This window comes from Arvicanthis niloticus, chromosome 29, assembly GCF_011762505.2.
Source record: "Arvicanthis niloticus isolate mArvNil1 chromosome 29, mArvNil1.pat.X, whole genome shotgun sequence".
Taxonomy (NCBI): Eukaryota; Metazoa; Chordata; class Mammalia; order Rodentia; family Muridae; genus Arvicanthis; species Arvicanthis niloticus.
In genome coordinates this window covers 11598241-11623743 of record NC_133437.1, presented here as the reverse complement: position 1 = coordinate 11623743, position 25503 = coordinate 11598241, and positions in this window count along the sequence as shown.

Genomic DNA, 25503 nt, shown 5'->3' with positions numbered 1-25503 from the left:
GTCTCCACAAAGATGACCCCACCTCCCACTCCTAAACCCCTACCAGACCTCTAAACTCCCTGGGGCCTCCAGTCTTTTGAGGGCTAAGTGTATCTTCTCTGACTAAACCCAGACCCAGAAGTACTCTGCTGTATATGTGTTGGGGGCCTCATATCAGCTGCTATATGCTTCCTGATTGGTGGTCCAGTGTTTGAGAGATCTCAAGGGTTCAGGTTAACTGAGACTGCTGGTCTTCCCATAGGGTCACCCTCCTCCTCAGCTTCTTTCAGCTTTTCCATAATTCAACCACAGAGGTCACCACCTTCTGTCCATTGGTTGGGTATCTGCATCTGACTTTTTCAGCTGCCTGTTAGGTCTTTTGGAGGGCAGTCAGGTTAGGTCCCTTTTTGTGAGACTCCATTGCTTTAGTAATAGTGTCAGGCACTGGGACCTCCCCTTGAGCTGAATCCCAGTTTGGGCCTGTCTCTGAACCTTCTTTTCCTCAGGTTCCTCTCCATTTCCATTCCTGTAGTTCTTTCAGACAGGAACAATTATGTGTCAGAATTTTGACTGTATGATGGCAAACCCCTCCTTCACGTGTTGCCCTGACTTCCTCCTGAAGGATATATAACTTCACTTTCCCTACTGTCAAGTATTTCATCTAAGGTTCACACCTTTGAGTCTTGAGAATTTCTCACCTCCTAGGTCTCTGGTGCATTCTGGAGTGGTCTGCCCAAACTCATATCTACTTAGGTTGCCTGTTTTTGTTTTTCTGCTGTCCTCAGGGCTTCAGTCCTTTTTCCTCACCCAATATCAGATCAGGTTCCCCTCTTCAGCCCCCAAACCCCCATCCATATTTCCTCCCAGGTTCCTCCCTCCCTCCCTAACTGTGATTTCTTTATTTTCCCTCCCAAGTGGGACTGAGGTGTCCTCACTTGGGCACTTCAGCTTGTTGACTTGTTTTGAGTTCTGTGGACTGTATTTTAGATATTCTGTACTTTTTTCATTGGCTAATAACCACTTATTAGTGAGTATATACCATGTATGTCCTTTTGGGTCTGAGTTACCTCACTCAGGCTGATATTTTTTAGTTTCATAAATGTGCCTGCAAAACTCAGAATGTCCTCATTCTTAATAGCTGAACAGTATTCCATTTTGTAGATGAACCACATTTTCTATATCTTTTCTTCTGTCCGTGAACATCTGGGTTGTTGCCAGCTTCTGACTATCACAAATAAGGCCACTATAAACATATATGTCCCTGTGGTATGGTGGGGCATCTTTTAGGTATATTCTAAAGACAGACATTGCTGGGTCTTCAGATAGACCTATTTCCAATTTTTTGAGTAACCTCCAGATTGATTTCCAGTGTCATTGTAACAGTTTGCAATCCCACTATAAATGGAGAAGTATTATTCTTTCTCCACATTCTTGCCAACATGTGTTATCACCTGAGGATTAGATCTTAGCAATTCAGATTGGTGTAAGGTGGAACCTTAGTTGAACATTTCCTTAGGTGTTTCTTAGCTACTCAAGATTATTCTGTTGTGAATTCGAGGTTTAGTTCTATACCTCATTTTTGATTGGGTTGGTTGGTTTTTGGTGATCAGCTTCTTGAGTTCTTTATACATTTTGGATATTAGCCCTCTATCGAATGTAGGGTTAGTGACGATATTTTTCCCAATTTGTAAGTTGCCAACTTGTCTCATTGGCTATTTCTTTTGCCTTACAGAAGCTTTCCAGTGTTTCATGAGGTCCCATTTATCAATTCTTGATCTTAGAGCATGCACCTTTGGAGTTCTGTTTAGAATATTTCTCCCATGCCAATTAGTTCACGGCTCTTTTCCACTTTCTCTTCTATTAGACTAAGAGTATCTGCTTTATGTTGAGATCCTTAATCCACTTAGACTTGAGCTTTATGCAAGGTGACAAATATGGGTCTATTTTCATTTTTGTACATATTGACTGCCAGTTAGACCAGCACAATTTGTTGAAGATGCTTTCTTTTTTTAATTGTATATATTTGGCTTATTTGTCAAAGATCAAGTGCCCTTAAATGTGTGGTTTTATTTCTAGGTCTTAAATTCTACTCCAATCATCCACATGACTGTCTCTGTACCAATAACATGCAGTTTTTATCACTATTGCTCTGTAGTAAAGCTTGAGGTCAGAAATGGTGATTCTCCCAGCCATTCTTTTATTGTTAAATATTGTTTTGGCTATTCTGGTGTTTTGCTTTGTTTGCCTTTCCAGATGAATTTGAAAATTGCTCCTTCCATGTCTTTGAAGAATTGTGTTGAGATTTTTATGGGGATTGGATTGAATCTGTATATTGACTTTTGTAGGATGGCCATTTTTACTATGTTAATTCTGCCAATCCATGAGCATAGGTGATTTCTCCATTTTCTGAAATCTTTGATTTCTTTCTTGAGAGACTTGAAGTTATTGTCATACACACCTTTCACTTGTTTGGTTAGAGTTAACCTCAAGATATTTTATATTATTTATATCTATTGTGAAGGGAGTTTTTTCCTAATTTCTTTCTCATCATGATTATTATTTATATAAAGGAAGGCTACTGATTTATTTGAGTTAACTTTATATCCAACCACTTTGCTGAAGTTGTTTATCAGCTGGAGAAGTTCTCCAGTAGAGTTTCGGGAGTTGCTTATGTATACTATCATATCATCTGAAAATAGTAATATCTTTATTTCTTCTTTGCAGTTTGTGTGTCCTTAACCTCTTTTTGAGGTCTTATTTGTTCTAGCTAGAACTTTGAGTACTATATTAAACAGATATGGGGAAAATGAGCATCCTCTTCTTGTCCTGGATTTTAGTGGGATTGCTTCAAGTATCTTTCCATTTATATTGATATTGGCTGCTGGTTTGCTTTATAGTGCTTTCATTATGTTTAGGTATAGGCCTTGAATTTCTGATCTCTCCAATACTTTTGACATTGTACAATGGAGATTCACTGACAAAACAAACTACTCTTAAGTTTGTATTCATGTTTAGTAATAGATGACCAGCAAAAAATAAACTATATGAATTTTTGTAGAATCTATGTCTTATAATGTCATGTCAGGGCTTTTTTTTTAAAAAAAAATTATATAATAATTTTAACTTATTAATTTCAATTATAATTTTCCAATTATATATTTTATCTATTAGTTTTACATTACATAATCTTAACATTTGCAATTTTATTTTACATATTTATACTTTTAAATATTTTATAATTTTTACAATACATATTCTCTATATTGCACAAGTCCTTTTATCTATATTGCTTCTTTCAGTTTAGTGTATTTATGGAATTCCTGAGTGTTTAAGTGAGTGGGTCACTGCTTCTTGTGCTTTCTTTTGGCCAATTTTGCCGGTTTGTTGGTTTTGTCCTGTTACTTGTGTTAGATTTTTTGATTATATTATATTATATTAATTTCTAATACTTTGGAATTTGTTCATTTTCAAATGAGAGATATAAAGGAGATAGACACAGAAAAAAGTGAAGTTGGGAAAGAATTAATGTGACGAGGGTGGTGACATAAATATACTAAAGTATGTGAGAAAATGTATTTTTAATAAATAGAAAAAAATCAGTAAATCTCATTTTATATTGACTATTTAGTTTTTTCTTTTATTTTTAGCAGACCTGCCCCACCCCACCTTAATGCATTCCAGCAGGTAAGCTGTAACAAATAAATATGCTGTGAGTATGTTCTAGAATTCTGTTACTAAGAGATACGAATAGGTAGTGGAACATTTGTCTAGCATGAATGATATTCTGGCTTCAATCCTTAGGAAAAGAACCAAAAATACTTGGTCTGGCATGCTAGTATAGATCTATAATCGCAGCATTTTATGAGATAAAAGCAAGAATATAGGAAAATCAAACCCAACTTCAATAACATGAGATACTTTCATATTAAATTTGAGACTTCAGTTGTACAGTAAATTGACAAAAGTCTGTGCTTGAGAGATGGTGTCTCAGAACAACAGAAATTGTTTTGTACTGTTAAATAAGTAAAATTCTATGTTTTGAAGTTATGGATAAATAAACCTGAAGTCTATTTGTATTTACAAAACATTTTTGCTATTTTTAAATCTTTTTTGTCCTAAAATATTGGAAAAAAAATATTGGAAAATATTGGAAAATGTTGTTGAGAAAAATTTATCACCATTGCTAAAAATGCTAAGTGAGCGATTGTTGTTTATAAATTCAAGGAAATAAATTCTAATGAAAAATCATTCCCATGTTTAAGTTTATTATATTACTCAAAACAGTAGCCAAGGATTACAAAATAATTTAAATGTCATCAACTCGTGAGTGAATACAGAAAATGGACATGTACTATGGGAAATTCCCCAATGTGAAAGCATGGTATCAGATCCCTTGTGACAGTATAGTTTTAACTAGAGATCATTATTTATCTGAAAGATACAAAGATACAAAGTGAAAGTTATAGCATGACACATTAGAGTACATGAAATATATTTTTTAAACTAATAAAAATAGAGTAGAAAATTCTATGTCACACACAACTTACTGAAATCCATATTGAATCAAATATAAAAATATTACACATTTAATGAATAAATGTATGGAGAAAGCAGGAGGATATTTTTATACAAAAGTACAGCTAACTATTATCTAATTAGCTCCTGTCCTTTTATTTTTTTATTTTTTGCTTTTTAAAAAATAAATCCTGCCAGGCAATGGTGGTGCACGCCTTTAATCCCAGCACTTGGGAGGCAGAGGCAGGTGGATTTCTGAGTTCAAGGCCAGCCTGGTCTACAGAGTGACTTCCAGGATAGACAGAGCTACACAGAGAAACCCTGTCTCAAAAAATATCCAAAAAAAAAAAAAAAAAAAACATAAAAATAAATCCATAAGATCCATTCTTTTAATATGTGGTTGCCAGAGAGAACACTGTAATTGGGTGTATATGTAGTTGGGCTTTCTGATGATCAGTAATGTTTGAAAGAGCAAAACAGTAAACAATTTCTCAGGCATGAATGAGTTGATTTATGCTAACAGTATTTACTGCAAATCATATTCTTTAGAACTGCTCTTGGAAAACCTAAATTATTTATACTTTGTAATCATTACTACTGTAAGAACAATTACCATTTTATTTTTACATTCAGTATTTCATGAATGAATTACATGAAAGCCATTAGCTCAGGGCAAATATAAAATTCCAATAATTTTCTTTTCAGGATAGCAACTTACTTAAATATAAACGTAAATATTTTACTTAAATATAAAGCCAGACATTTCAATGGCTTCTGACCCACTCATTAGAAACTTATTTTTTTAATAAATATTTTAATCTGTAGTTTTGCTGTAGAGAGGTTTTACTTGATCCTCCTATGCTTTTTAATACTTAAATTTCTATTTCTGTAGCTACTGACAAAAATAGTTGGTGGACTTGTTAACTTAAAAATTTGTACCAAGTTATACCAGAAATGTAATATGTTGTTGATTTACTTTCTGCAGTTTATTTTTAATTTACTATACAAATGTGTTAAAATCATTGAACTATTGATAGCTCTATAATGAAAGAATATCAACTACATACATGAACTTTAGTAAAGTTTAAATTGTTTGCAGAATAGTAACATTGTCTATAAATATACAGGGGACATGGCTTTAATAGTCATATATAAGTTTTAGAAGTTATTTACTGTTAAGAACTTATTTCCCAACAACTGTACATAATTTAAACCAGAGCCATTTCATTTAATGAAAATGAGCAAGGCTATAAGATTTATTCAGTAAAGAATATATCTAAAAGATTGTGGTTTGATTTTTGATGGCTTCTTTTGTTAGTGTGGTGACCTTAGCTATACAGTTATCAACTTTTATTGGGTCGTGTTTTAAAGTTATGTTCTATATCTTTCCTGAGTATTTATATTCTGTAATTACGAACATTATTAATGGCCTTTATCAGTACAATAAATTCAAGTCCTTGGCTCTAAAGCTTTGAACTTTTAATTTTACATTTTATTTCTATTATCTGACACCAGTGTAAGAAAAACGATAGTTTTAAAAGGCATTTGTTTCAAGTATATCTTCCTGTTTCAGCTTCTCTGCTTAACTGTATCATCTACATCAGAGAATAAGGATGAATTATCAATTGTAGGATTTTGAAACCCATAAAATATATTCTGAGAAACTTGATCATTTTTCAGTAACTGAAGTAGAACTACCGGAGACATTTAATATCCCAAATAAAAGTACAGATAAAGGGAAAGCACTACCATAGTAATATATAACTAGAGACTAATATCTCTACAACTTCTTCAAGTACTGAACCTAACATCAATCGCAGAAAAAAATGGTCTTAACACCTCATCAGGCAGCTAGAAAAGGAAAATTTCAAAAATAATCTTGTACATCATTTTCAGGCATTAGGCTATTAATAAAATCACTAAGCTTTCTCGGGATGAAATAGAGTTAGAAAATGATTTATTTGAAAACAGGTTTCATCTTTAACTACCTCTTCTCCCTCCTTTATAATATATAGTATTCTATAAAACTTGCATCTTTAAGGTGCTCACTCCAGTCTTTGTATGTGTGTATATGTGTGTGTGTGTGTGTGAGAGAGAGAGAGAGAAAGAGAGAGAAAGAGAGAGAGAGAGAGAGAGAGAGAGAGAGAGAGAGAGAGAATTTAATTACTTATGGATAAAGTTTGAGAACCATATTTTCTTTTATAAAAATAATAAAATTGTGAATAGAACTTTTTAAAATTAAAACTATTATATTATATTATAATATATTTTATTACTTACTAGATTTTGATCTTATAATCCTAAAATGTTTATTAAAAAAGATTGCAAAAAATGCTGCATTTTATTTTTATCTGAATAAATGCAGATTACTTACTTATTAGCTTCTAAAATAAATTTTTATACAATATATGCTTATCAAATTACTTTCCTTCACCAACTTCTTCCATATATCCCCCAGCTACCTACCCGTCTTCACATCCTCTTTCTCTCTCTTACACTTTCAAAATAAAAATTCAAACAAACAATGGCAAAATGGAAAAAATACAAAGCACACACAAAAAACCTAAGATGGTTTGCATTAAGCAAGTAATACAGAACATGGGGCTTGCCTTTTTAAATTAAGATTCTCAGCATTACTACAGTGGAGAAATCTGATTTTCTCTTTCCCAGCAAGTATATCAATTATAAACTAATTCCTGATTAAGTGTTTCTTTGTGTTTATTCCCATTCCCAGTGCTTACACTTTCTCTGGTTTGAATTTTTGTAGGTATTGTGAATACCTACAAAAGTTACAGTCTCTTTGAGTACATATATGTATCAGCTCTTGTACTGGAAGGTTTTGTATCAACATGATATAAGTTAAGCTTATCAGAGAGGACAGAGAGTCAGCTGAGATAATTTATTTATGAGATTCATTCATAAGGCTTTTTCTCAATTAGTGACCAGGGTGGTAAACCCAGCTTAGCCTGATGATCCTAGATTCTATAAGAAACCAAGCTGAGCCATTCAGGGGAAGCAAGCTAGTAAGTAGCATACCTCCATGGCCTCTGTATCAGGTCCTGTTTCCAGGATCTTGCCCTGTTTAACTTGCTGTCCTGACTTCAGTGATGACTGAACATCAATGTGGAAAGGTAAACTGAGTAACTCCTCACCAGCTTGCTCTTTGGCAATGGTGTTTCATCACAGCAATGTCAGGGACAGCTTTGCTTATACCTGAAGGCCTAAAATCAATCATAGGCCTAAGTCAGCCTGCTAACACAAAGTCTTGGGTCTCTGTGAAAAAACCTTGAAGCAGATGGCTAGAAGCTATTGTAAACAAGCAGCTTTGGTGGAAAGCTGCCAGGTGTCAGCCATAAACCTTATGGATAAGTAACCTTGATGGATAATGCCAACTTAGATAGGGACAAGTGAATCATGGGTGGAGTCAGAGTGACCTGTCCCCTGAGGCTTTAGCCAGCTCATACACTGTTCTAGAAGATATCTGTACTCTCCCTAAACACTTACGTTCCTGCATCATCCCCTTCCCCACATCCTACCTTTTTGTGTATATAACCCCTGTGTGAAAAAGTAAAAATTACGGTTCGATCAGCCTATAGACAAGCCGTGTTTCTTTGCGTCTTTGCCTGTTACCCCCCACCACCCCCATGCTCTCTTTCAGGTGACCTCCCCGGACCTCTGTTTAATGTCCTGCTGGACAGGATATAGCAATAGAAGCCCTAAGTAGGACATCCATGTCAAGTATGGAAAAGGCAGTGCCATTGTCATTACTCACTACCACCAGCTCTTAGAGTCATTCAACTTTTTGTTCTGCATAAATGTCCAAGCCTTGCAGACATGGGTACAATAAACACATCTCATTTATAGATAAATCCTCCATTGTCTCTGCCTGTCTTCTAGGTACACAGTGTTTAGTTTCTGTGTTAATTACAGTCTACTAAAAACAGAGGCTTTTTTACGAATTTGGATCTATAAACTGATCCATGTACATTGCACTATGTCACCAGAAGGCATAATATTTCTATTTTCATTTCACAGAATAATAGCAGGAGGTTTCACTTTGAGGTCCATGGCCTACCTAGCCCTGAGTTATAGGCTGCTGTAGCAGGGTCAGGTCTGGATTTTATCTCATAGAATGGGCTTTAAATATTGAAAAGTGATTGATTACTTCCATTGCATCTGTGTTACTATGGTGACAGTACTGTAGGCAGTTTGCTATGTTACATCATGAACTTTAAAGCTGAGTGATATTAATCATTATTTTTTTCTTTTTTTAGTGTTAAAAGGGCCTTACAGCACTGAAAATGCTAATAAGTAGCATTGGTGCATCTCATTTGGCACCAGTTTTCTTCATACTTGAGGACATATGTATGTAATGCTGTTAGCAATAGGGCCTTATCATCAAGTTGAGGAGGGTAACTAATAGCTTTGACAAATCCCTATAATGTCGGGTAGCTGTTTATGTGATGCATTTTCTTACACCACTGTAGTTTATTTCCTCCACTTTGAAATGTCTTCTCATACTCTCTAGTCACAATGATTAAGCTAAATTATATATATATATATATATATATATATATATATATATATACATATATATATATATATATATGACAAACATATGAAAAAAATCACACAATTTGCATATTGTGGAATCTGAATTACCTCAATCAGGATGATTTGTTTTTATTTCTATCCATATATTAACAGATTTCTTTCTTTCTTTTTTTTTTTTAATCAGGGGTGGCTAGTTTTTGAGACAGGATTTCTATGTATAGCCCTGCAAGTCCTGAAACTCATTTTTTTAGACCAGATTGGCCTTGAATTTACAGAGATCTGCCTTTGCCTTCTTACTGCTAGAAATAAAGACTTGTGTCAGAACCTCCTGCTTATTTTATATTTTTTCATAAGAAATGGATAATATTTCATTGTGAAAATATAACATGTTTTCTTTAATTATCTACTGTTGGCATCTATGCTCTTTCCATTTTCTTGCTATTATTAATAAGCCAGCAAGGAACATAATAAGAATACACTTCTTTGGGGGAAAAAAGACTCATTTCCCTATATGTCTAAGATGAGTATCTTGTAACCTTGTGTTGGATGTGTTTTCTGACTTTTGAGAAACATTTACACATGTATCTGTTTGTACTCCATGTAGAAGTAAATACATGTACTTTCCTCCTTCAATTTCACTGTTTTTCTTTCTTTTTAAAATATTTTTGGGTATTTTGACTAGAATAAGATGTACTCCCAATGAAATTTTTATTCACATTTCCAGAGTTGCTAAGGATGTACATTTTAAAGTTTTTCTCAGATGTTTGTGCTTTAGAGAACTCTGTGTTTATTTATATATCTTGTTTTAGATTATGTTTAGATTAATTTATACATTATCTTGATGTTTTTTTGCTTTTGGTATTTTGTCTTGTTTTTATATATGGTAGTATAGTCCTGTGGCTGATGTATAATTGGTTAAAAAATTAACATTCTACAGGCTGCCACTTTGTTCAAATGATGAAGTACTTTGTTATAAAGAAGCTTTTCAGCTTTATGAGATCCCACTGATTGATGGTTCTTCTTCATGCTTTAGATAGTGGGTTTCTATCATAAAGTACTTTCCTTTGACAATGAGATGAAGCCTATTCTCTACTTTTTCTCCTATCAGTACATGGTATCTGGTCTTATGTTGTGGTCCTTTATCCACTTGAAGTTGGTCTTTGTACAGAGTGATAAATCTATTTTCATTACACTACAAGCAGCATATTTTTGGATTTCTTGCTAAAGCTCAGTAATCTATGTCTGTGTTTCAGTTCTACTTCACTGATCAATATGTCTGTTTCTTATCTAAAGTTAAGATGTGTCTATTACCTTATCTCTTAATACAAGATGAAATTTAATGGTATGTTAATATGTCCATATGAAGTTTTTGCTTTTTCAAATTATTTTAAGAACTGCATTGGGATTTTGATGGTAACTGTACTAAATCTGTAGACTGATTTTGGTGGTGATTTTAGTCATTGTCATAATATCAATCTTACTGGTTTATAATATGAGAGATATTTCATTTTGTAGTGTTTTTCAGTTTATTTTTTCAATGTCTTAATTTTCTTATTGTTCAAGTCTTTTGTTAGCAGATGTGATATGAACACTGATTCTAGAATTCCTTTAAACAGGAGCTGGGGACTGTTCCATGAAGGTTAGAGAAGGGAGAACTAGAGATACCTGTCTCTGGCCACAGATGCTAGGAAGTCCTAAAGGGATTGAGATAGCCTTAGATGAAGACTTTGGTGGCCAGAATCAAGTGAGGAGGAAAGAATATAAATGTATCCTGGAGAGACCAGAATGGGGGATAAAAAAGAGCAAAGGAAGCATATTGTGTTCCAGTCAAGTACAAAATCTATGGAATGCCTGGTAGAGAGTAGTTTTGCAGATTCACTAAGAGTCATAATGAATAAACATCATCTAGGAAGAATCACCAAAATGGGAGTGAAGAAGAAGGCTCTGTAATATTTTAATTTGGAGTTCCCAATCACAGCTGATAAAGAAGCTTCCAAATCAAAATTTCACATTTTTTCTCAGTAATATGAATTAAAAATTTTCTATGTCCCCCCAAAAATGTCAAGTCAAAAACAAAACTCTAATGTAAAAAATTGAAAATTATTACAGGACAAAGAATTTTAGTTACAATTTACACATGAATTCACTTTTGTATCCATTGTATTCCCAAATTTAGCAACTGTGTCATAGAGAAGAAAAAGAAAGGAAGAAAAAAAGTTGAAATTTTTTGCTCATCTTGGAGGGTTAGTGATGCTTACTTTTGAAAACTTCCTGTTTATCAATGATTTTTGTTAGAGATGTTTCTATGAGTCTATATTTTTTGTTAGTTTCCATATAGACTGATACTTATTTTAAGCAACATTTTCTTTTTATTCTTTTAATTGATATTTTCTTTATTTGCATTTCAAAGATTATCCTTTTTCCGGGTCTAACCTCCAGAAACCCCTAACTGATCCTTCATCTCCCTACCAAAATGAGGGTGCTCTCCCTCACCCATTCTCTCCTGCCTTCTGGTCCTCTCATTCCCCTATACTGGGGTATCCAACATGCACAGGACCAAGGGCCACTCCTCCCATTGATGTCCAAAAGGTTCACTCTCTGCCACATAAGCAGCTGGAGTCAAGGGTTCCTATATATTTATCATTTGGTTGATGCTCCAGTTCACAGGAGCTCCTAGAGGTCTGGCCTGTTGACACTATGGCTGACCCTATGTGGCTGCAAAGCCCTTCAGTGCCTTCAGTTTCTTCTCCAACTCCTCCATCACTGACCCTGCACTCAGTCCAATGGTTGGCTGCAAACATCCACCTCTGTATTTATCAGGCTCTAGCAGAGCCTCTCAGCAGACAGCCATATCCAGTTCCCTTCAGCAAGCACTTCCTGACATCCATAATAGTGTCCAGGTTTGGTAACTGTATATGGGATAGATACCCAGGTGGGGCAGTATCAGGGGCAGCTTTGCTTATACACTGAGGCTATATTCAGCCATAGACCTAACTCTGCCTGCTAACACAAAGTCTTGGGTCTCTGTGGAAAAACACTGAAACAGATAGCTATAAGATATTGTAAACAAGCATCTCTGATGGATAGTTGCCAGGCTTTAGTCATAGACCTTGTAAATAGGTGACCTTCGTAGATACTACCAACTTAGATTAGGACAAGTGAATTATCTCCAGAGTCATAGTGTTCTGTCCCCTGAACCTTCACCCAGCTGACACTCTTTTCTGGAAGATATCTGTACCCCTCCCCCCCCAAACACCTATCCTCCTGTGTCATTCCCTTCCCCACATCCTGCCTTTTTGTGTATATAGCCCCTGTGTGAAAATGTAAAAAGTACAGTTTGATCAGCCTATAGATAAGCTGTGATTCTTTACATTTGGCTGTCCCCCATCTTCTCTTTCAGGTGATCTCACCAGACCCCTGTTTAATGCCCTGCTGGCCAGTATATTTTGGTGCCCAGTGTTGTGGGGCTTGAAAACGAGACATTCTGTCCCCCAGCATTCAGGGGCTCGAGGAGATTGACAAAGGGGGGATGCTGAGTCTTCAGAGGGAAGTAGGCCTACCAGTTTTTCAGGAGCATTGAGGATGGCTGCCTAGAGTGCATAAAGGTACTTTGAATCTCAGAGCACTTTTTAAAGTGAATCCCAGAGGCTTGGCTCTGGAATTTCTCAGAAGCACCCAGGAGGACAACTCCTGAGGTCTGCCTGACAATGGCCTCAATTCAGAAGGATACCACAGTCCACCCAACTGTGGAACTATCCTGGGGATGATAAGAGCAGTGAGGTCCTGAAGTAGAGGGCCCTGGGACAGGTTTTTTTTTTTTTAAGTCGTCACTATTTATGATGGACTCAAGGAGTGAGTCAACTCAGGGTGCAAGGAATTATGGTTAAAAGACAAAGCTTAGGATGAATAATTTCTAAGCAGTCACCAGGTCTTCATGACAGGACTCAGGGAATCACTCAAGGTTAGAGGAACTAGGGAAAAAAAAAAAAAAAAAAAAAAAAAAAAAAAAAAAAAAAAAAAACTTTAAAAATTCTTTGCTTTCATTAGTGTTGTTTTCCTAGGAGGGGAATATTCATAAAAAATGTTATACCTCCTAAGGAAGAGATAAAAGTTAAACCTTGAAAATGAGAGAGAGAGGAAGGGAGAAAGTGAAAGAAGTTGACAGCTCTCTGGCATGTTAACCTAAGAAAAACAAAAAGCTTGTTACAGAGTCCTCCTGGCAGCAGGAGATGATGGGGGATTACCTAATCACTCTGGCTCTCATTGGGGGAAATTTTCAGTCTTGCTTTCTCTGTTTATTGTCTGTCATTGGTATACCAATATTGTCCATGTGTGTCAATTGTCTGTCTTTGTCTTGTTGTCTGAATGATTGGTTTGTCTATGTTTCTTCTTCAAAAGAAAAACTGGTTAAAACTGCTTGCTTAATTTAGTTTAAAGCTTGCTTGGAAGGCAGTCTCAGTTTACACAAGAAAAACTGATAATTTACCCTGCTCTGTGGCTAGAGAGGAGCAGAAAGAACCTTGGGAAGAGTTAACTGTTTTCATAAGCGGCTCCTGGAAGGGGAACAGCAGTTTTATGGCTTCTGTAGTAAGGGAGTTGATAGTGTTTTTTCCCAGTTTGATGAGTAAAAGGGTGCTTTTCTCTTAAATTACAGCTAAGAAGGTAAGAAAAAAATGTTTAGATGTACATTTATTCTTATTCTTAATTAGTTTAAAAATATATAACTATAATCTATATGTCCTGGTTATATATAATTGAGTATGATCACACATTTATAATTTTGGTAACAAAAAGCTAGATTAAAACTGATAATTCTGAGTTAGGGTCATTCAAAAACCAAATACATAAAAGAGATCTCAGTAAGAGTTTTATCTGGGATCAAACACGAACACCTACTTTTGTTACACAATTGGCTTATTAATTGATCCCTCTAAAAGTAGTTTTAATACAAGCCTTTGCTCTTATACAATGAGATTTAAAAATTTAGAAAGTGCTTGTTGCTAAAGAAAACAGCCAAAGACAATAAATATCTTTTCAGTAACTGAGATATCAGTTATACTCTTAAATAAATTGACACAACAATTCAAATAAGAAAATATAGTTTACTTATTTTAAATTATTTTCAAAATTTTCTAGGAGATGCTAATTGGCTAAGATCTTATTTTAAACTTTCTGCAAACAATTTAAGCCTCTGTTTAATGTTCTCAAGAGAGATACAAATTCTAATTTGTCTCAACAATTAATTGACAAAAGAAGAGTAATTTTACAAAAAGTAGAGAAAGCTATTATTAATAGATGTATTATATAAATTAATTGGTTGTTGGCGGTTTTTATAACAGTCCTCTGATAAAAAAGATTATTAATATAGATTTATATTTCTTTATTTTCAAAAGAAGTTCTGACATCCTGTTTTAAAGCTGTTGCTGTGTTAATACAAAATCATAGGTTAAGATCACAACGTATTTTGAAAAAGAACTTAATGAAATATTCCTTATTCCAAATAATAATATAATTGGTTATTAAAGAATACTGATATTTGGCCTAATACATGATCAATTTACTACAATTTTCCCCCTGTATATGCCTTTATATTTCTTATGAATTTATATATGTAGCCCATAAAAAGTATGTTTACTGTGTTAATAGACAGCTCATTTAATAAAAAGACAATATACATAGTTAGATTACATATTTACTCTCTTTAGTTTCTCCTGCTTCAGCAAAGATAATTGAACTACATGCTGTACCCACTATTTAAAATGCAAAAATTAAGCTTTCAATTGATATACTCATAGCCATTATATAGCTCATGGTTTATAATTGCTTAAAATTGTTCCTTTTCTAGATATTGCTAATTTTCAAATTTTACAAATACAGCTCAATTTAAAAACCATGTATCATTTAAGAGCTCATACTAGATTGCCTAGACCCCAAGAAGATGCCATAACAAATTTGTTTATCACATAGATTACAGACCCTACAAAAATAATTGGCCATACAATTTTATTATTTACATTGGTATTACTGTATAATAAAGGCTTGTTTATCTAGATTATTGTCCCACTGTAGCTGATCTGCCTTTTTCGATACCTGAGACCAGAAGCTACATTTTTTTTGGGGGGGGGGGCATTTAGCACTTCATTCTAAAATAGTCAAAAACTAAGTAAACAGATTTGTTTTGTCTCAACAAAAACTGTTGAGCTCTAACTTACACCTACAAGTCTGAGGCCACTTAAAAAAGTTATTAAAGAGTTTATTATTAAGAGTAAAAAGTTTTCTATGAAAGCTATCTAAGAAAAAGGTACAAAGAAAACTTCTATTGTATTTGAAAAAAGGAAAAAAGTTCTATTTTATATTCTAAGTGGAAAAGGAAAGAGTTCTGTTTTATCTCTCCATTATATTTGCCCTTGCATATAAGTATTTGTTGGAAGTGATTGTGTGGCAAAACATCTATTATCTGTGTGGTTCTACAGGTTCACTGACGGTTTAGACCTATAACTGAGTTATCAGTAAAAATTTGTGTAAATAAGCCCAGACAATGTTTTTTTTTTCTTTCTTTCCTTCTTTTTTTCTTTTTTTTATATTTTATTTACATTTCAGATGCCATCCCTTTTCCCCATTTCTCCTCCCTAGAAAACCCCTATCCCATGCCCTCTTTTCCTTTTTGCTTTTATACATTTTCTAAAAATGTTAATCAAAGGCTTTGTAAGTTTGGTAATGCTCAATCAGAGGTGTAAACCACTACCCAACCTAGATATATAAACTATCTTTGACTGGTGGAGACACGTGAACGTCTGCCTCCATGCCCCCTCCTCTCTTGCTCTCTCTTTCTCTCTCTCATCACCTAGCTTCACCCTTCCTGTCAAAATAAAACTTTTCTCTCAAAATGCAATTAGAGCATAGTTATTCCTAATTGTACCAGTGAGGTGCAAGATAGCCTTAATATCCAGTCCATCATTTTGTTGACTAACCAGAACCTCTGTCATCTGTCCTAACTAAAGCACTTAGTTTTGAACCTGGCTTTTTTTCTTGGCTTTAGAATGAATGTCAGATGAAAACCATGCACTCAGATCTTTTCTCTCAAAGTAAATAGCCAGGATTGGCTATGAGACTATAGGTCTTCAGCCCCATCAGAAATCCAGAATGACTGGGTTAACTGTAATTATGGGAAGCACTAAGCATAGCTTCTAAAACTTAGCCAATTTATAGAGACTGCTGAACACCTGGAAAGCCACTATACTACCGAACGTTGGAGCATCAAATCTTCAGCCTTCTGGCCCAGAATCATCTGACAGACCATAGTGATGCAGTATTATTAAGGGCTGATTACTCTGTCTAGGCAGATATAATCAGTCGACTATTCTGCAAGTGTGTCCTTTTCTGGATAGTAATTTGTCTGTAGATGGAAAGAGGCAATTCTTGCCTAGTGGCTGTCACCACACAACTGGACTAATCTTTATGTTCCTTTATTGGAGCAAGATTCCTGATGTATACAGTGATGTATTTACTAAACAGAGTCCTTTGAAGAAATTACACACTATCCATCTAGACAGATTTTGGTTACACTTTGCCTATTGATGGAGTAGTTCCATCAATAGAAACAATGTTTTATTTTCTATTCTAATACCTGCAATAAATTGTTGGTTTCCTTTTAATTGATCTTTATCAAATTGTTTTATAACCTCCTATAATGTGACCTAAGTGGAAAGAAATCTAAAAACAATTAATTGATATTATTTGAGAGACTGGCAAAATTTTTATTACAGCTTTGACTATCAAAAAAAGGCCTAGTAACAATCTCATTATAAAAGAGCTTAATAATCATGGATATAATTTTTAAAATTTTTATAAGATCATCATTAAAATTTAAAAAGTCATTTATTTGTTTATATAACATTACCACAAGACAGTACATCTGTATAGATCTATGTTTAATATTAATAGCTTTAGACAGCAATTTGATATTTTCAGAGAATGTATAAGTTACATTACAAAATTTGTTTTTAGTGTCCTCAATTTTTTCATAACGGTGTTAATACTTGAGGACTTATACCTAATCAATTATGATAAGTAGATGTTAGTTATTTCTGATTTTAAAAAATTAAAATATGTATATGTGATTTAATACCTTTTCAGGCTTTCTAGTTACAATTAATTCAACAGGAGAAACAATCAAAAGTACAATTAGTTATTGCCTATATTATCTTTTCATACTTGGTGTTCCATAACATATTAAAATATACAAAACTGACTGTTGCAGTCAGACATTTGAGATGTTTTGTTGACAATTTAGTATTACCCATGTTACTGGAATTTCTTGTAATTCTCAAGGACAATGTATTATAAAACAGATAATGTGAAACTTTAAAATAGTGTCTTCATGACTCTCTGAGTGTGGGAAAAGTGGCTGCTGACACTTCTGTCCTGGTTTTACTAAGAACTCTAAAAAATTGGCCTTTAAAACAAAAGAGGTGGAGTTACACCCCCAGAAGGAGTTCCCAGAAATGCTCTTCATTATGCCTTGTTCCTTTTTAATTTTCTAAGTCTGGATGCTCATGGCAAATCTGCTGCGGATTGCATCTGGCATGCTGAGGCCAATAAAACTATGCCACAGTTATGTGGAAGTACCATCTTACCCTTAAATAGAATGGCCCGGACCCAGTTCTCATATGGGGCTGAAGATTGACATGCCTTTTTGATACCAAAGAAGGCACAACTAAATGGCTTCCCCCCAAAATTAATGAAATAAATAGGTACTCCCTCAAAACAAGGCTCAATAAGATGAATAGCAATTAACATTCAGGGAAGAAAAATCTCCCTGAAATTTCCATTCTTTTTCTTTTCCAGGTAAAAATGAATCACCCGAGGTGTTTTCTGTTAGAAGTTCTAATCCTGATGCTGGTCTCCAGACTTACACTACTCAGACCTTCAATGGTGTAACCCACGCGATTGTCTCGCCAGCAAGAACGCACGCGGGCACTAGGATCCTTCTGCAGCAAGCGTTTATTGCGATGGAAAGAGGAAGATAAAAGAACCCCAAACGGTGCCAGCTTAAATAGTTCTTAAAGCGGCGTGTACATACTTGATTGGCTGCTTGCTGATTAGCCATATGATGCCCCGGGTTGGGCCGTGAGTTGGCGCACTCCTAGCCCTTGCATGTGCATGGAACCTATCCACCAAGATCATCAGCGGATGTGGGCGACATCCTGCAATAGTGATTATTCGTAAGCCCGGGCGCGGCTCTCTACATCTCCTCCTTTTTGTTTTATTAATTGGGTAGGGTGAATCAGTTGTATCTGAGTGCAACTGTGCAATGAGGGAAAAACAGAGGCCTGATCCCCTTTGCAAATGGAGATATTGTAATGGGTTTCTTCTCTTGTCGTCGCACAATGAGTAATACTCCCCATACCCATCCCAATGCCTTTTGTCAGGGAAAGGAGGCCTCCTCTCCATGACACCCGGCGGCCGTCCATGTGCATAGAGGGGGCTATGGCATCAAACCTTTGTGCAATCAGGCACGATTTCGGGAAATCTATCCACGTCCGTGGAACATTCCTTGTCGAGTGCTCACTTGACAACCTCAACTGGTAATATGGCACTCCTCAAGGGCTCATGTTAGAGGCCCAGTAAAGGCCAGGAACACCTATCCCAGTCCAATGAGGCGAAGCCTCGATGGGGTGCAAAGGCTGTTCTTGGCTAAGCAGTAAAGGCAACTTTTCACCGCTACTTGGAGATGTAGATTCAGTTTTTCCTCAGCATAGATAACCACACTGTTGGATTGGCTCCCTGTTCCATGGCCATAAGCACCTGGGCAATGACGGCCTTGTCACGTGTTTGTTGAGCTTTGAGCTTGCAGACCAACCAGAGCATGAACACTAAACCACAGCATAGGGCTGTACCAAACAGGCCTACCCCCACCCACTCCTTAAAGAAGGAAAAGGCCGAAGAGATCCAGGAGGAAAATCCTTCAGTCAGCGACAGGTCAACTTGTATTGCATTGATGGTCACAATCGCTGCTCTCAATGACTCCATGGTTTCCTCAAATCCTTCGGACCAGTTTCCTGTAAGATATAGAGACAATTTTCTAGACAAATTGGCAGCTCGAGTAAAATTTTCATACGGTACGCTAGTAATGCAAAGCGCTCCAAGCTTTCTTTCACATCCCAATTAGGCCAATTGAAAGAGGATGTCTAATCTCTCTTCCACTAAATCAAGGCACTGGTTAACAACCATCAGCCTGCCTTTTAACTGGGCTGTAGCAGATGCATGGGTATTCATAGCCTCCGCAACTGTAGCTGATAACTGGTTGAGTGTTGTACTTGTTTGTACTGTTGTGGCCATGGCAAATCCAGCAGCGGTCTCAGCAACGGCTGTAAGAGATATAGCCATTACAATGGTTGCAGTAATTTCGAAGTCTCTTTTCTGTCAAAATAGGGACAAGGTAGAGGGGGTCTCCACTGGAACTGGAATCCATTGTGGAACTCTAGCAACCATGGCCTGGGACGCCCATCGGGTATCCCAGCACGGAGACATTTCACAAGTCTCATTGGTGCAGTCTATAAATGAATTATTTGAAAGAATAAACAAGAAAGGGGGATAAACACAGACAGGGATAGGTAAAAAATCTGTCTGATTAATCAGGGTTTTATTAACTCCGGTGACCAACTGAGTTACATTTGTTAATTGTGGAGCCTGATCACCTTCCTGCTTCACCATGGTTCCATTAATAACTCCCGTAAAGGATGTCCTTCCAGCCGCCCCACCTTGAAGAAATACTAGGGGGTTAAAAGCAGTACAACTACCATTAATTCCACAGAGTAGCCATTTGTGAAAAGGGTTCATATTATGGCCCTGTAAAAAAGGGCCTTCTCTCATTACTGTATCAGCTCTGGGGTCCAACATCATGTTGGGTGAGAAAGAGAAAGTCCTATTGGTACCTGCCCATCGTGTTATACAGGACTGACATTCAGACCAGGGCAGAATTCCTCCCTCATCTTCTACGATACAAAGAGGGGAGACTTTGGGTTGAAGGGGGTGCTCCCTGTCTGAGAAGTTGGGTGGTAAAAATGTCCTGTTTAGCCAAACAGCCAGTTGCCAAAAGGATTGTGAGAACTAAGTATGGTTATTGTTTCCATTAATTGTCAGTTTCACCCATCCTCTCTTATCATAAAACCACCCCAAAGCCCTCCTTGAGAGAGGTATACAGTCTCTGTCCTCAGTTGTTTGAAAACAAAGAGAGCCTCGTTCTGGCAAGGAGCGATTCTCACCTAATGGGGCCCTTGTAGGGTCATATGGCAAATAGGGCAGATCTAGAGTCTTATTTGTTGTAAAGATTTTAGGAAAAACTGCTGCATCATGTCTGACCAGCATAGGATTTGGAAAGGGAGATAGAATAGCCCAACAATATTCTCCCCATATACTAGGAACCCAATTCTGGAGAATCATCATGAGAACTGGAATTAACTTCCAAGGAATCCATTGGTTCATTTCCAGGTGTTAGGATCTTTCTCATCAATCTTTCAGGTAACCAGACAGGTTATCTTCCTCCTGTGGAGAAACACAAACAGCTCCCCTGGATCTTATTAAGATAGGATCCGGGATTTTCCATTGACTAGTCAAAACATCTTTCCATTTGACCGTCTCCTTTGGCCTGTCAGGCTCTAAACAATGACGGTCAGCTGCCGTACGGCCCTGACTGTCCAGATTTAGAAAATTAAGAGTAAAGAGTGCTATAGAGATGGTTACTCGTGGCACTGAGGGTAGAGCCTCCTCGACTTCCCCTTTTTGTCTTATTAAATAAGACTTGAGAGTGCGATGAGCCCATTCTATAATGCTTTGTCCTTGAGGGTTATAAGGGAGACCCGTCAGATGGGTCACCCCCATTTGGCGACAGAATTGTCCAAACTTTTGAGAAGTGTAAGCTGGTCCATTGTCAGTTTTAAGGATTTTAGGCTTTCCCCAAGCACTCCATGCCTCAAGACAATGCTGAATAAAATGGGCCGCTTTTTCTCCGGCTAATGGAGAAGCAAATACAATTCCAGAACAAGTATCAGTGGAAACATGTAAATATTGTAATTTGCCAAAAGATGGGATGTGAGTAACATCCATTTGCCAAATCTGTAGTGGCCGGATTCCTTGAGGGTTAATTCCAACATGAGGCACAGGTAAGAATTGACATCAATTTTGACATTGAGTCACTATATCTCTAGCCTCTTTTCTAGTTATGTCAAATTGACGACGTAATGTCTCAGCTGTCACATGAAATCTTTTATGAAAGTCTTTAGTCTAGTCCAATTTTGGCGAAAGGGCAATCGTTATCAACTTTGTGGCTCTGTCTGCCAGGTCATTTCTGCAGGACATGGGTCCCGGTCGACCTAAGTGAGCCCTAATATGTGTAATAAAAACAGGGAATCTTCTATTAACCAAGGTAAGCTGAATCTTTTGAAAAACTTCTACAAGTCTACTGGATGTCTTAATTAACCCAGCTACTTCTAATGCCTTTACTGCATTAACCACATAGAAGGAATCTGAAACAATATTTAAGAGACCTGGAAAATTTTCCAGAACCTCTAACACCACTAAACATTCCACAATTTGAGGTGAGGTTTCATGGTATTGTTTGGATGTGACTTTGTTATTAACCACATAGGCACCCACTCTTGTTTTTGACCCATCTGTATAAACTACCGTTTCATCTAGGAGTGGTTCCTGAGATACAATGTGTGGAAATACAATAGCTTGAGTTAAGGCAAATTGCAAAATGGGATGTTTGGGATAGTGATTATCTATCTGACCATTAAAGGAAGTGACCAACACCGCCCAAACATCAGAGGTAGCAGTTAATATTTGGACTTGATGAGCAGTATAAGGTACTAATAAAACCCTAGGTTCCCTTCCAAAATGGGTAATGGCTGCTTTTAGCCCATGAAGGGCAAGCTGAGCAACTGCATCTGGATACCATTCAATAATCTTTGTGGGAGAAGCATTGGGAGGAACCCATAACAAGGGCCCCTCCTGCCATAACACAGCAGTTGGTAAGTATCTAGTTTTAAAAACACATAAGTCAAAGGCTTTGGTTTCATCTATGTGTTTTAGCTGGGCATCTTGTAAGGCATTTTCTACCACTTGTAGGGCACGGCTTGCAGCTGGTGTTAAGGCTCTTGGCGAGGAAATATGAGCATCCCCTTCCAAAATATCAAACAAAGGTTTTAATTCATCAGAGGGAATTTTCAGGAATGGTCTCAACCAATTTATATCACCCAATAATTTTTGAAAATCATTCAAAGTGTGCAGATGGTCTCTGCGAATCTCTAATTTCTGAGGACCTATTTTTTCTGGGTAAATAACTGTCCCTAGAAAGGAGCCTATTTCTGAAATTTGAACTTTCTCATCAGCAATATGCAGGTCCCATTGTCCCAGGGTTTTGAGCAATAAAGGGTATGAGGTTTGTAAAATAACTAATTCCTTATGACACATAAGAATGTCATCCATATAGTGGGCTAATAACAAAGAGGGAAATTGTTTCCTAATTGGCTCAAGGGCCATCTGCACATACAACCTACACATAGTGGGGCTATTGGCCATGCCTTGAGGCAAAACTTTCCACTGATATCTTTTGTCTGGTTCAAGGTGATTAACAGCAGGTAAGGTAAATGCAAATCTTTGCCTATCTTGCGGGCATAAAGGAATGGAAAAAAACAATCTTTAATTTCTATAATTATAATCCTCCATTGTTTAGGTAAAGCAGAAAGTAAAGGTAGGCCTCATTGTACAGAGCCAAATAGCCACATCTGCGCATTAATGGCCCTCAGATCATGGAGAAGTCTCCATTTTCCTGACTTCTCTTTTATGACAAAAATAGGTGTATTCCAAGGAGAGGTGGAAGGTTCTAAATGACCAAGCTGTACTTGTTCTTTAATCAGCCTTGTAGCAGCTTCCAATTTCTCAGAGGATAGGAGCCATTCAGGAACCCACACGGCCTCCTCCGTAAGCCAGGGTATGGGCATAGAACCCTCAATGGCAACTAGGGAAAACCCAAACCTTGTCTTCCTGTATTACTCTCTTGTGAGATTGGGCTTAACCTTCCTTGTTCTTTTCTGCCAAGGCCTTTTCCTTCCTTATATCCCATCTTTTTCATAATATCGATAGCTTGTTGAGAGTACTCATTAGTTAATGTTAATCCTAGGTCTTGTAAGATATCTCTTCCCCAGAGATTAACAGGGAGAGGAAGTACATAAGGTACAAACTTCCTGTTTGACCTTCTGGTGCCTGCCAAGTCAATGAGCATGAACTGACTGCAGAACTGGCTTCATATCCCAACCCTTGTAAGGAGTGGGACGATTGTGTAACAGGCCATGCCTTAGGCCACCAGTTGGAGGAAATAATACTTTTATCAGCTCCTGTGTCCAAAATTCCGATAAAGTTCTTCCCCTCTATCATTAATTGTAAGGTGGGTCTAGTTTTAAGGTCAACTACCAAGTGAGCAAAATCAGTCCCTGAAGAACCAAGTCCCTTGGCGCCTCTAGGCACCCCGGTGGATGGGAAATGATTATGCAAATTTGGAAGGACAACCAATTGAGCAATCCTATCTCCAGGAGAGATAGAAAATATGCCTTGTGGACAAGAACAGAGAACTTGAAGTTCCCCGGTATAGTCTTGGTTTATCACACCAGGATGAACCACAAGCCCTTTCAAGGTAAGAGAGGAGTGACCTAGAATAAGGCCGACACTTCCCTCAGGCAGGGGAACCTTTAAAATCAACTGTGATAGGTTGTACGCCCACAAGAGGCATTAATAAGAATTGGGAGGTGGAACGGAGGTCCAGTCCTGTGGAGCCTCTTGTAGCTCTGCGGCTAGAGGTGTCCTCTGGTTGTTGACTTGTGTCCCATATCTTTTGGGGCCCTGGGATCTGGGGCCCGGATACCCATTTTTTAGAGTGCCCTCGTCTCTTTCTACTGGTGGGGAATCATGTTGAATAAGCTTTCCTTGAATATCTCTAACTGAACGACACTCATTAGCCCAATGATAACCTTTTCTGCATTTGGTACAAAGCCCTGGAGTTCTTTTTTGCGTGGAAGCATGACATTCTCATTTCAAATGACCCGGTTTGCCACAGTTATAACAGACTTTACGGCTGCCAGGACTTGGGCGGTTTTGGCTTTGTAAGATAGCTGCTGCAAGGCTGGCATTAGTAAGCGGGCCTCGGCAAACCTTTATCCAATCTGTTAACCCTTTGTTTCTTCTAGGGGTAATGACTGCTTTGCACTCTGGTGAGGCATTTTCATACACCAGTTGTTCTATCAGTGGTTTAACTCGCTCTGGGTCTCCAAAAATCCTGCCTGCTGTTTCTGTCATCCTAGCCACAAAGTCTGAGAATGGCTCTTGGGGGTCTTGTAATATTTTTGTTAGGTGTCCCCCGGCCTCACCTTTCTTTGAGAGGGCCTTCCATGCTTTAATAGCAGCAGCTAAAATTTGGCCATATGCTCCCCAATCGTAATTTGTTTGGTCATTAACAAACTGTCTTTGTCCTGTTAACAGTTCAAACGTACACTCTCTTTGATTGCCTTCCTCATTGGCGTTGGCCCTTGCCTGTACTTGAGAAGCATCATGCCATAAGGCTTTCCATTCCATGTACTGTCCCATATTAGGGAGAGCAGCTTTTACTGTATTTTGCCAATCATTCGGAGTCATTGCCATAGTGGCGAGTCTCTCAAGCTGCATGACTGAAATTAGCATCAACTCCATATCTGTTAAGTGATTCAGCAAGTTCCTTAATAGGGGTATATTCTACCGGTGCGTGGACACAACCTCCCTCCGCAATCTCAAACACCAGAAAAGCTTGTAATAACTTTCTTTTATCTCCCTTTGAAAGGAAGGAGTCTGAGCAGCACTTCTCCCCATAAGGCGACGAGCATTGGGAACAATAGGTTGGGAGGGTGCAACAAACTGAGAGGCCGTGCGGTTCCTATTTCCTGTTTTCTTTTGCTTTCAATTTTGTAGTGGCAACTGCTCATTTGGATGGTACCTTTCTTCCTCATAGCGGGCTGCCTCTTCATCTAAGTCTCTCTCCTCAGAGGGGCTTAGCTCCTCTGACTCAGAGCTATCAATCCCTAAAGCCTCCAGTTCCTCTACCGAATAAAGAGATTTCCTTTCCGGCTTCCTTTCTCCCTCCTCACGCTTCTCCCCCAGGGCATCTTTTCTCTTATCTTTGTTCTCCTTATGTTTCTCTCCCAGGGCGTACTTTCCCTTATCTCTCTCCTCCGCAAACTGGGCTTCTTTGGAAGGGCCTTTTATCTTAGGTATACCTTTTCTTTTTTCTTTGTGAGCTCCCAACCTTTTATCCTGCTCTGTTTCTGACATGCTGTCCTGTAACTCTTCTAGCACTCCCTTGCCTGCCGCTATAATCGAGCAGCACTTCCCGTCCTATAAACATGATCTCACAAGCCTCCACAGTGG